We start from the raw sequence: 13,018 nt of genomic DNA, 5'->3' as shown, positions 1-13,018 counted from the left end.
TGATAGACTACACTACAGCAGGCAGAAGCATGTGTCATACAGGTATAATGCAGTGAAGAACACAGCCAGATTAGAGTGCGCCTAGTACACAGCCCAGTAAGAGGCACAGTAAATTCAAAGTATATGCCTTGTCTGTGGATGTTAGCTTAGGTTAAACAGGATATGTCAGCCTTGTTGCGTGATCGATCCACTCAGGTGAGATGAGTCATGGGCTAGTACGTTAGTGTGTTATTGGGGAATGGGACTCAGGGATGATCCACAGTGGTTTGCAGGCACCTTTGGAGTGGCAGGGCCGGTAGTAAGCATATGCTCTAATGTGTATGCTCAGTTGTGTTGGCATTGCTGGGCCTAGAGACCGCTAGTGTGGAATGGAATAACAGTGTGTAAAGCCTGGGACAAAATCTCAGAGACTTACTAGGTATTCGAGTTTGGTGACGATGATGTACATCTTATGGGCATTTGCGTCGGGGGTGTCGGGGGCGGGCCTCCACACTCTGACAGGCTCGGACAGGGACCTTGGGCGTGCACCTTTGTTGGGGGCTGGCGTTCGCCTGCCCGCTCCCTGATTGGTCTGATTAAATGACCAGGCCAGCAGCCAATCAAAGCAGCATCATGCTGCATTCCGAAAAACCACTCCGGTGCTGGTGGACGCGGCTACCAATTTGGACAGGGTCTCTCTCCTTATTAAATATAAATTCAACGAAGCAAAGGCAGTTGTGCAAATTCAGATGATAGTAGATAAAGCACCAAATCACAGTGATGTTAACATTCTGAATTTAACAACATTTTGTAGCAGTTGGCTGTCGATTCGCATTCAGCCCCAGGGGGCTTAACTTATAGCAGGTTGCATGCGTTACACAGGCCATCTATTTCTCCAGCCATGTGATTATCCACATAACAATCGGATTGTGCACAGAAAATTTATTTGTATATACATGGCTATAAATGTAACCACGCCTACTGAGACTACCAATGAAAAGACGAAAAGTGTTGACATGTCTACGCACCTGCATTTTCTACACGCATTATATAAAACCCATGCATGGAGGTTTGCTGCTACCCGTGGCTATTCACAAAAACTATGAATTAGAAAATGTACTTTCACTCTCCCAAACTCCAGAACAGTGTTCCTTGCATACATACCAGCTCCCCTCTACTCCCCATGTTCCTCCTCCACTCCCCTGATCTCTGTGAATTCCCCAAAAAACTCAATGCATCTATGAAGCTACCGAAGGCATAGACCTCTGTACGCACAATCCAAAGTAAAGACGACCTGCTGGGTATTAAAGCCAAGAGATAGTTTTGAAAGGATAACCTGAGTGCGCTTTGTCAAAAATTACACGGGCAGCACACTAAAAAGGCCAAACGCATCATCAGTGATGTAATCACATACAGTAGAATTTCACATAGCTGGTAGGTGTGGACATATACAGATGCCAGCTCCGTAGGGGATGTCAGGCGTTAATTGATTGCCAATTCCCACTCGATCTTGGTGCAAATAAGTCATCTGGACTAATAGTTGCGGTGAAGGTCAGGGCAAACATTAGAAACACTCTATCTAATGAAAGCTAAACAACAGGAACTTGCTATTCATTCATTATGGCAGGCACCTGAACATCATATGAAAGGGGTGCCAGAGAGAAAGAAGGATCAGATACAGCTACATTTACTCCCACATTCAGGGCTTCATTAATGCAGCAGTTCCTGCACCCAACGTCTCCCCCGGGGTATGATCTATGATTTAACTTCCCCGGTGCCTCATGATATGAAAATACATTTGCTGCCCTTGTGGAGAAATATAGTTGTGCAGCTTCAGATCTGTTTGGGCACCTTAGAATGGTCAGAATCAGGGGGTCGGGTACTTATCGAAGAGTGGAAGGATAGGGGGTCAGTGTGATGATGTGTGGCCAGCTTTGGCCTGGCTGGGTGGGGGTCAGAGGCCCAGTGGCAATTTAGTGGAGATGGATGGGTGCATTGCTGGGCCCAGTACTGTCTCACGTTTTGTGCCGGGCGCATTCGTGAATGTGATACTAGATATTCACAACAATGGAGGTAGAGAAGGGAAATGGACTTCCGTGGATACAGGGCTTGTGCAGAGCTGGCCTGGTGTGCTGATGGCTTGGCACCTCTGTGTGAACTTGGGATGCAAGCGTCGCAGCCTTGAGTGTGTCTGTTCTGGGCCTAATACAAAATGGAGTGGGAGGGCATGGGCATGGCTAGTTCTATTCACCTACTTCTTTGCATCATCAGGCCTTTACACGCACCTTGGATTTGGGTGCTTATCCCCCCCCTTGTTTTCATATGGGATTTGCCTAATTTGAATGCGCATATGGGGTGGGATAGGATCATTTCCATCCCAACATTCCCCCCTTTCGTTACTCCTACAGTAACAAATACCCCCTTCATTTCTTCATTCATTTGCCTGTCTCTCAGCTTCCTCCCACGCTGGGCTGCCTTTTGTGGGCATCCATGCTCTACACACGCTCCTCGTGCTGTGCATATTTTTCAGGGGTACAGGTCATGTATATGCATCCTGCATCACCCGCCAAGTCTACCCACCCTTCCTTGTAATTCTCGGGGTCTGGTGGGGGTACAATAGTCGCGTGATAGAAAGTGTCCACCTTATCCCCATGACCATGGTGTATAGCAACCATACGATATTTGAGACCATTGTTTTCTCCTGTTTGTCTTTGCACTTTCTGTGTATCATGAGGTACCTTTTTACTATTACTATTCCGAATTGTTACCATCATCATTGCATTATTAGCTACTGCCTTTGCACAGCAACGGAAACCCAGCTGGCACATGCAAATAATCACCAAAAGGAACACATTGGTAAGGATCAGCATCTCCATAGTTGTTCCAAGCCATGAAGTTACCCTTCTGAATGTCATGTTTACCCAGTCGTACTCGTGTATTCCTGCTTCTTATTTAATTTTCACTGCTAATTCATGTACTGACACTATTGCATGTTATAGTGTCCCATTCTCAGCGTCTGTAGAAGGTACAAACTTGCAGTATGAACTCCCAATGTTTTTGCAAACTCTGCCCTCCATAGCAGTGAGGAGGTCAAGGACATACCGATATTGCATCAGCATTAGCCAAAGTGCTCTCAATTCCACCTTGATGACATTAAACCCTTCTTTAGTGTCATTTGCCAACTTGATCAGCTCCCAGCGGATGATCTGTCGCATTTTGGCGTTGGCTCTATTTTGAATGCTGGGCACAAGAGATACGAGAAATGTGTCTGCAGAACTGAAAAGTTTGTATTCGTTGTTTATTTGTGCGAGTTGATCAGAGGACTCTTGGGACAGATAGATGGAGGATTGGTATTTCCTGAACAGACAGTAATGGTGGCCATTCTCTGGGAGGATGTGAAAGCTGGAGGGTGATGCAGTAGGCATTACTTCTGTTGCCTCAGTCGTTGCTTGTCCATCATCAGGCAATGGCCCCCTCTTTAGGTGCTTCTCAGTAGTACCAACAGGGCTGAATGGAGCATTACAAGTGAGCAATATCCCCTCCGTGATGGCATGATGTGCAAGTATGCTTTTATGCCACAAACCAAGTAGTAGTACAACATTGCTGAAGTTGCTTTTCTGAATCTGGAATGATCATGGTTCTGTTACAGTGTTGGTTGGACCCCACAGAGACATCCCCTTCACCGTAGAAACAAAGTTCATCATTCTCCTCTTGCTGTACTTTCACTGTTTTTCAATGGCAGTGACCCATGTCAGCTTTGTGATGTGTCTGTCCATGTTTCTGCACAGATTGTCTCTGCGAAAGCTAATCTTTCTTCGGAATGACCACTGAGTCCCTCTGCTTTGCACATGAAAGTTGTTTCTCGCCACTTGTTTTCCATGAAACTTGTTCCTTCTATGGCTGGAAAGGGTTCTTTGAAGCACTTTGGATCTGTTGATCCCGCCTTGCATTTGCAAATGTTTGGATGCAGGAGTTTTAGTTTCACGTGGTGTGCCTGGAAGGTGCCCTTCAACCTACATACTGCAACAAACAGTGTGCCCAGTAAACCTCCATTAAGAACTGATAGTATTTGTGAATCAAGTAGCAGTTCAGTTTTAAGAACATTACACAAAAAATCAATGTGTTTCCTATTTTAAACTGTTACATTTGTGACGGAACATTAGAAGGGCCATGCCTTAGTGTTTTCTTGCACAATGTACAACCAATTATGGGCCACGTCATCCAGAAGATGTTACATACTAGTATAACACATAGTTCGCAGCATCAATCTCTCATACAGAATTAGTTACAATTCTCCCAATGCATGGACAAGATCAAATACATTGCCTAAACATATTCTTAGCATGCACATGACCTAAGCAGCAACTATTGAAAGGGTAAACAGAATTTGTATCCCATTGATCACTTTACATATTTTTCTTTTTTAATGAAAATGAATATGGATTGAAAAAAATTATACAGATCTTCTTGAATCTGCAATTACAAATCTTTAAGAAGGTAAACAATAGTTTCAAATAAAGCAAGCTCTGAATAACACAGCAAATGCACTCTGGTGGCATAGATCACAAATAAATCTCCTAACTTACACATTAGCAGCCGTTAAAACTTCAACATATGAAGTTGACACAGCTGCCAAAATTGACAGTTAATTAAGTGTTGTTGACATAGCATTTGTACAAAGTACCTCATCTGTCTCTTTTCTACAACAGTGTTGTTTGACTTGGAAGAAGTGCCAACTGTCAGGAATTTTTTTTCACCCTGGTTGCCTTCTTCCTCAGTGACAATGGATTCAGAAACCAAACAACAAAATGATGAACACTACTGCTGCTCTCATGGTCAGACATATTGGAATGTTCAACAGAGAAGGAATATGTAAAATAATAAAAATAACAACATGAAAAAGACAATGCCACACAAAAATGAAGTCTCCACTCTAAATCTCTCTAGCATTTCAAATGAATCTTCAAATGCAGTGTTCCAGTTCTACAGGCTTTCCGACACTCTGGCTGTTACTGTTAGCACCTTAAATGGGTCGAGGTTGATTCTAAACAGCCAAATAGCCGATACAGTGCACAGTCTTCGAAGACTTTTGCTTTGTAGGGATCTAACCCTTTACTTCTGGTTATTGTATTCATTTGCATATGCCAGAGGCACGCCATTTGGTTCTTTCTGCGCATTGGCACAGTTTACTGCTCACTTTGGAGCAATCCCTGACTGGCATCACTGTTACGAACACTGAAATAGGCTTGATCCTTATACTGTACCGGCGATTTGGCTCTATTACTGTACACATTGGAAGTTAAACTGCATTTTTTTTACCAGTTTGATTGTGCATTTCCTTTTATAACTGAATATCAGAATGCAACTGTTACAATGATCTAATGTCTCCAACATTGGCCTACACAAGTTTTTCAATCAAGACAAGCCGTTAGCCTTAAAAACAAAACACGTGCCGGCTGTTCACTCCACTATTAAATCTATTATATACTACAAAGCAAAACTGTATCTGTAATTATAATTTTGATTGACATCAGTAAACTCAAAGGCAGTGCGCTTTATACCCTACTTCCAAAACCAATCCTATAACTATGCTATTTAATACAGGAGGATTATGTCTCAAACTAGCACTTAATGCCTGTTTGTTTATTTTTTTTTACATGATTTGAATGGTTCCTATGGGAAAGGTGACCACGTTTCTTTTCTTTTTTTTCAAGTCGAGAAATGGTTGCTGTGCCATTTGTCAACACGTCTATTCAAGAGATTAGCTGCAGCAATAATAATACCATCTGGGTCCCCAATCCATCAATACCAGTAGGAAGTCCTAAGTATACAAATGTGTGTAGACATTTGGAGATATTTTAGGTGAACATATAGTGCTTTAAAATGGAGGAGGAGCATGTCCAGTGTACATTATGGAAGAAAACACTAAGACGTGGTCCTTCTAATCTTCCGTTTTAAAGTTTGGGAACATCAATTATGATAAATTATCAGTTGAAAGTTTCCTGGGATGATGTGGATGATGCATATTGAAAATTGCATGAGCACAACAAAATAAAAATGCTTGGGGTTCATGTATTATGTGTATCGAAATTGGCAGCATGTCAAGTCAGTGATTTCAACAGTGCAATGCCACCAATAGTTAAAGAACCCTTGACTTTGACAGTAGTGTCAACTCCACATCTTCCAGATTTACTGTCTGCCAATGTGTAAATGTTGTGAACAATAAAAATCTGCTCTTTCAAATATTGGCTGCATGTTTGGAATATCTAAGAATGAATGTAGCCTAAAAATAGCACAATCTCCGAAACTACACCTCATTCTCATGTAGAAATGGTCTTAATAGAAAGATATAATATAATCTACAGTTTTATTGGCATATATAAACATTCCTCAAAAAAATACATTCTCCGATAGGTTCAATAATTCAACAGCATCTGACATACTTGACGTGCTATTGGCAGTTACCCACAACATTGACAATGAACAATGAATCAGAAAGTTATTATAAATATTTGATTATCTGTTCTCATGTACTCTTTTTCTATTCAAATTCCAATATTTGAAGTGACAGCAGTATTTCTATCTTCCACACTAAAGCAGAAAATGGCATGCAATGGCTGGAGGACAGTTATCCTACAGACGAAATACATACAAAAGTAGTTATTGAACAAAAAGAAGCAAATGAAATGCACCATAAGCAACATTTTGGAGGTCCATTTTTTATGTATATGTAAAATGAGACTAACAATAATATATAAGGAATAAATATTAGTCACTAAACACATAAGTTTCCTGCCTACTATACATTGTTTATACAACCAAAACGATTATTTTCAAAGTGTATTATATCTTCAATAATTGAAATATTTTCAAACAGATTAAGAAGTTATTCAAGTATGATGCAGAATCAAACAAGAAGCACCACAACAACTACTCATGAAACTAATCCTGGATTAATTGAAATAATTAAAATGACTATTAATTAATGTTGGAAAAGAAGTACAATCAATCAAAAAGGATTTTGAAAATGTAAGAGAAATTATGGACAGTAAAAATCACATTGTGGAAGAAAACCCAAAGATGTGGCTTTTTTAATACTCTATCACAAAACAAAAACATGAAATATGATAAATTATCTGGTGCAAGTCTCCTGGGATGATCTGGATGATGTGTATTGGAAATAAGACGTAATGGTCTGGCCATAGTGGGCTGCAGCTTTTGTTGGCTTAGGTGTTGTCTTATATTTTTATTATAGTTGTAAGCGGTTGCTGTACATAATTATACTCACCAATTAAAGGTGTTAGCAACAGCTGGAGTCTTGAAATAGTGGCAGCACTGGAACACTCAATTGGAATTGTCATTGGAAATGCTAGAGAGGTTCAGAAAGGAGGCTTCATTTTTTAGCATTGTGTTTTTAGTGTTGTCATTTTTGGAATTTATATTTTCTTTATTTCAATATGTCTAACATTGCAAATAATATTTGAAACCACTAACAGTCTACCAACCATGGATGTTGGCAAATCAAAACATTATGATATATGGTGCTTTTTATTTTCATTCCCTTTGTTATATGTTTCATCCTTATGTGTTTTCCTCCCCTATTCCACCCTCTTTTTCCTTCTTTTAAAATGGCCTTTTAAGGACCACATTTTAAGTTACAAAAATAGATAAAATTGAACACAGACTACAGACATATTTTACAGTATCTATTCTAATTTATTTTATGCTGTTTCAGCAATTAAAATCTCTCACTTGTTTGTTTGTATCCACAGTTACACTGTTAACAGGGGAAGTAGTTTAGCCATGAATAAAACCACTCCAGTGGTTGCTCGACCACAAAATCCTAAAATTAATTGTCTGATGCTGAAGCTGCGGCTACAAATAATAATAAAAAATATATACAACTCTGTGTCTGTACATATGTGCATTTCACCTATACATATTCAAGGACAAAACGTTATATGCAGGGACACTAAGGAAAGCAATGCACTGTAACACAACCTTTGAAATTCAAGGAAAAAACTTTAGTTGAAAGGACGGTAAGGTGAGAACTCAATGCACAAAACCCCTGAAATTCAGCTAAAGCCTCCTTAACTTCGTGCCCCCTGCTGCACATCCTATGACCACAATGATGACATCACAGATCACATCACTAATTACATTACAGAAGTAATTAACATTAAGCATGACCTTCAGCCATGGTCAGTGTGCATGGCCAAATATATTTTAACTAATGAATGGGTGCTAGTCATGGGCTTCAGTTATGGATAGTGGTCACAACCTTCACCCATGTGTACTGAATATTTTAAAACACTAAGGGCCTCATTACGACTTTGGAGGTAGCCATGGCGCTATTGGCGTCATGGCTGCCTCCAAAACCGTGTCCAGGTTTGGGTTCCCTGAATGGGGAAATACCGGGCCATTCCTAGTGTGGAGGGCCCTGTATTTCCCCATTCAGGGAACCCAGACCCGGATCTTCCCCATTCCCATTCAGCCCCCATAGGGCTCAATGGGAATGGGGAGGGAGCTAACAACGGGCCCATTACAAGAGGGCGCATTGTTAGCTCCCTGGTTCCGTCACGGGACCCGCTATGGACGTCTGGATAAACCAGACGTCCACATCGGGTCCCGCGAGGGAACCTCATAATAGTGCGGAATTCATTTAACGGCACCGGCACCATTACCGGCGCCATTAAACGCATTCCACAATAGTTATAATGAGGCCCTAAGTGTCTCATCACGAGTTGGGTAGTAGCCCTTAAATGTGGAGGTAATGGTATTACCATGCATGTAAGGGCTGGCCCTATCACGAGTCTGGCGTGTTTATGCCCAGCTCAGAGCTGGATGTATTACTATGCTGTAATTGCACCAACAATTTACAATTGGGTGGACTCAATGGGAAATGGGAACTTACAGTAAGCACCTAAACTGTGATCCGGTGGTAATGCTACCAGACCGGTGGGTGCTAACACTAAAAAAGTTGAGCAGTATTGCAGCCGAGACACCGCCCAACTCGTGCTGAGGTCCTAAAAGGCTAACAACCATACATTTTGGCCTTTACCAGTGGTTACAGCTTTCAACTGTGTCCACTTTATATTATATACAGTGTTCAGGCACCAGCAATGGACTTTAGCACAATACTAGCCAGTGGTCACAATCTTTGGCTGTGCCCATTATATATTCTAACATATATAATGGGCCAACTAGCATGGCCTTTGACCTTGAGCAGTTTGTACTTGTTTTGGCCGTGCCTACTGTATATTATGTACACTAACCAGCCACTAGCCATGGTTTTGAACACATTACTAGCTAGTGTATATTTTAACATATTAATGGGCACAAGCTACGGCATTTAGCGATGGACACTGACTACAGCTTTCAACTTTCTCATTGTTTATTTTAAAACAGTGATGGGCTGCTAGGCATGGCTTGTTATCATGTTTTGACCATGTCCACTGTATAATTTAAAATAATACAATAAGTGATGGCCTTCGGCAATGCCTTCTGTGTATTATATAACATAAACCAGCCACTAGCTATTGCCTTCGGCTGTGCCCACTGCATGTTATATACACTAACCACCCACTAGCCATGGTATTAACCACAATACTAGCCAGTGTGCACAGCCTTTGGCTGAACTGACTGTATATTCTAATATATTAATGGGCACTAGCTACGGCATTTAGCAATGGACACTGACTACAGCTTTCAACTTGCTCATTGTTTATTTTAAAACAGTGATGGGCTGCTAGGCATGGCTTGTTATCATGTTTTGACCATGTCCACTGTATATTTTAAAATAATACAATAAGTGATGGCCTCTGGCAATGCCCACTGTGTATTATACAACATAAACCAGCCACTAGCTATTGCCTTCGTCTGTGCCCACTGTATATTATATACACTAACCACCCACTAGCCATGGTATTAACCACAATACTAGCCAGTGTGCACAGCCTTTGGCTGTACTGACTGTATATTCTAATATATTAATTGGCACTAGCTTTGGCCTTTAGCCATGGCCACTGACTATAGCTTTCATCATTGTGCACTGTATATTTTAAAACAGTGATGGGATACTAGGGATGGCTTTTACCCATGCACATTGGTATTCTTTAACACTAACTGACCACTAGCTTTGGCCTGTCTTTGGCATTGTCTTTTAACAGCAGCCAAGGCGGAGAATGGGTTGCGGGGGTGTCCCCTGTTCACCGTCTGCATTACTGGCGGTGCAGTGATCACATAGATCCACCCCTACTGGGCTGCAGGTTTTTTGGCTTATATGTAGTGTTATATATTTACTGTATCTGTGAGCAGTGGTTGTGCAGAATCATCCTCCATCCATTAAGGATGCTGCCAGCAATTGCTAGAGTTTTCAAACACCTGCAGCACTGCAACATTAGAAATGCTAGAGGTTCAGAGAGGAGGCTTCGTTTTTGTGGCATTGTCTTTTTAGAATTGTCATTTTTGTTATTTTATATTTTTGTCACCAGTTGGACATTTGAATATGTCTACCATTGTTCAAGAAAACACTAAGAGATGGGCTGTGTTATGTTTTGTCAGAAGGTTTGGGAACATCAATTATGATAAATCATGTGGTGCAAGTCTCCTGTGATAATGTGTATTGGAAATTGCACAAGATGGTTTGGTCCATACTGGGAGACAGTCTTTTTTGGCTTATATGTGGTGTTATATCTTTACTGTAGCTGTGAGCGATGGCTGTGCAGAATCAGCCTCCCCATTAAAGGTGCTTCTAACAACAACCACAGTCTTTAAACACTGGCAGCACTGGAACACTCTATTTGAAGAGTTATTAGAAATGCTAGAGAGGTTCAGAGAGGAGGACTTCATGAATTGTTTACTGATGTAGTGCTCCTATCTCCACTAGTACCACTTGAACGAGCGAGAGGCGTTCCCAGGATCTTTTCTTTCTTTTGCAATGCATCTGTCACAAGTTTTCATTCACTTCATCCTGGGGTGCTAAAAGTGTCTTTATTAGTTTGAAAACATGCCAAAGTTTTGCATCTGAAAAAAAGATGTGGGATATAAAGCTTGGGAACATCAATTATGATAAATCATTTGGTGCAATTCTCGTAGGAAGATGTGGATGATGTGTATTACAAATTGCATGAGATGGTTTGGATGATACTGGGCTGTAGTCTTTTTTCGTTTGTATGTAGTCTTATATCTTCATTGTAGCTGTGACTGGTGGTTGTGCAGTATAAATCTCCACCCATTATAGGTGCTGCTAGAAACAGCCAGAGTATTCAAACACAGGTAGCACTGAAATACTCTATGGGCGATTGTCTTTAATGCTTGAGAAATATGAACGGTGGCATCATGTGGGTTACAATCTGACAAAAATAAGGCAAATAAAAGTGGCACTAGACAGCATCCCTGTTTGACAACTCTGTTAGAAAGAAAATACTCTGAGTATTTGTTTTCCCTAGAGCAGTGAACTGCTACTGAGGTGTCAACATGCCACTTTTGGATTAACTGCAGCAGCTATGAGGGAACACCAATTTTATCTTAGTTTCTCCATAGCAGATTCTGATCAATGGAATTGAAGGCCTCAGATAAATATAGGAAAGCTGCATATACCGTGCTACCTCTGACCTTAGTGTATTTCTCCACTATGGTGTTCAGCAAAACAACATTGATCCATCACAGTGAATCCCTTTCTGAAGCCAGCTTGGCTATATGATACACATTATTTTCTCGTTCCCAGTCTAGCAACCTCACTGCCAGGCAGCCTGAAAACACCTTGCTTGAGACGTCTAATAGTGATATTAGGTGATAGCAATGAGGATCTGCAACCTCATCCTTTTTGAACTGGGGAACAGGCCGAATCCTCTTCTTGGATGGTAGGCATTTATGACCTAGAGAAATGGTATCATCCACCAATCATAAAACCATATGAAAAGTTCTTATCCTGTCGGGCCTGCAACTTTACTGTTTTTCATCTCCTGCAAGTGATTGACAATGTCTTACTGAATAAAATAAATGTATTCATGAGGTGCACATCTTTTTTTTTTTACATAGAGGCATCAGGTTCCTCTTTGTGGAGAACCTCCTTGAAAAATCATGACCAAACCTATGGTGGTATAGAGCTCTGGCCACGGTCCCCCTTTTCCTCATATCCTTTAACCCCTCAACTTCTGAGGATTTTCCCTCACAGTGCTGAGCCCTTTTTTGGAGATTTCGGTATGTCGCCATTCAATCCCTTGTAACCTTTTTGTTGCTTGAGATATCTTGGCCAGATTTGTCCCTTATCTTCCCACATGTAAGCGGTCTTAACGTCATCATGGAAAGCTACTTTGTTTTATGGGCTGAGAAAAAAATAACAAAAAAGAGTGCAAATTTTGTGTTTTTTCAGAAAATTTGAATAAAATGATGTACAAAGAAGCCTGTGGTTTTTTCCTTGTAAGAACTAGGAACAAATGGTTTGCTGTTCTGAATTCACCATTTCCCAGGCTTTATAGGACAGTACAGTGGAAACAAAAAAAACATATGTTCATAAGGTTGCGATAATTTTTGTGAGCGCTAGCCGATTTTTCCCTTTTTTTCCAATAGGACATGCGTGGACGGAATGGAAGAGGAGGGTAGGAAAAAATCTGAATGGGAAGACAGATTGGCATACATTTCTGAAAAGTAGACAACATTCCAAGTATAGGAAGGTGTCATTTGCACAGCTCAAGCAACAACTATTTAGGTAAAATTGGAATATTTTGCGAAAAATGTAGAAACATGACAGAAGAAAAGTTATGTGCTGGACATGTTTGATCCTGTAAGGTAATGGCTTCTGTGAATATTGAAAAATCAATGTACCACTACATTCCTCCAACTTTTCTAGCAAGGAAATCACAGATTTTTCAAAATGTTTCGCAAAACAAGCAAAAGCACAAGCCAAAAACTGAGCTATGATACAGGATTTGTATTCTAAGGGCCTAAACAGTTGTTTATAGCATTTGATAATAAGGAAAACAAATGTGGTGAGGAATGGCAAGCATACATTTTTTTTTAAGTGCACAGGCAGACC

Source organism: Ambystoma mexicanum, chromosome 4p, assembly GCF_040938575.1.
Source record: "Ambystoma mexicanum isolate Mex_15411 chromosome 4p, UKY_AmexF1_1, whole genome shotgun sequence".
Lineage (NCBI taxonomy): Eukaryota > Metazoa > Chordata > Amphibia > Caudata > Ambystomatidae > Ambystoma > Ambystoma mexicanum.
The sequence above is the reverse complement of the archived record's forward strand: the minus strand, read 5'-3'. Positions refer to the sequence as shown.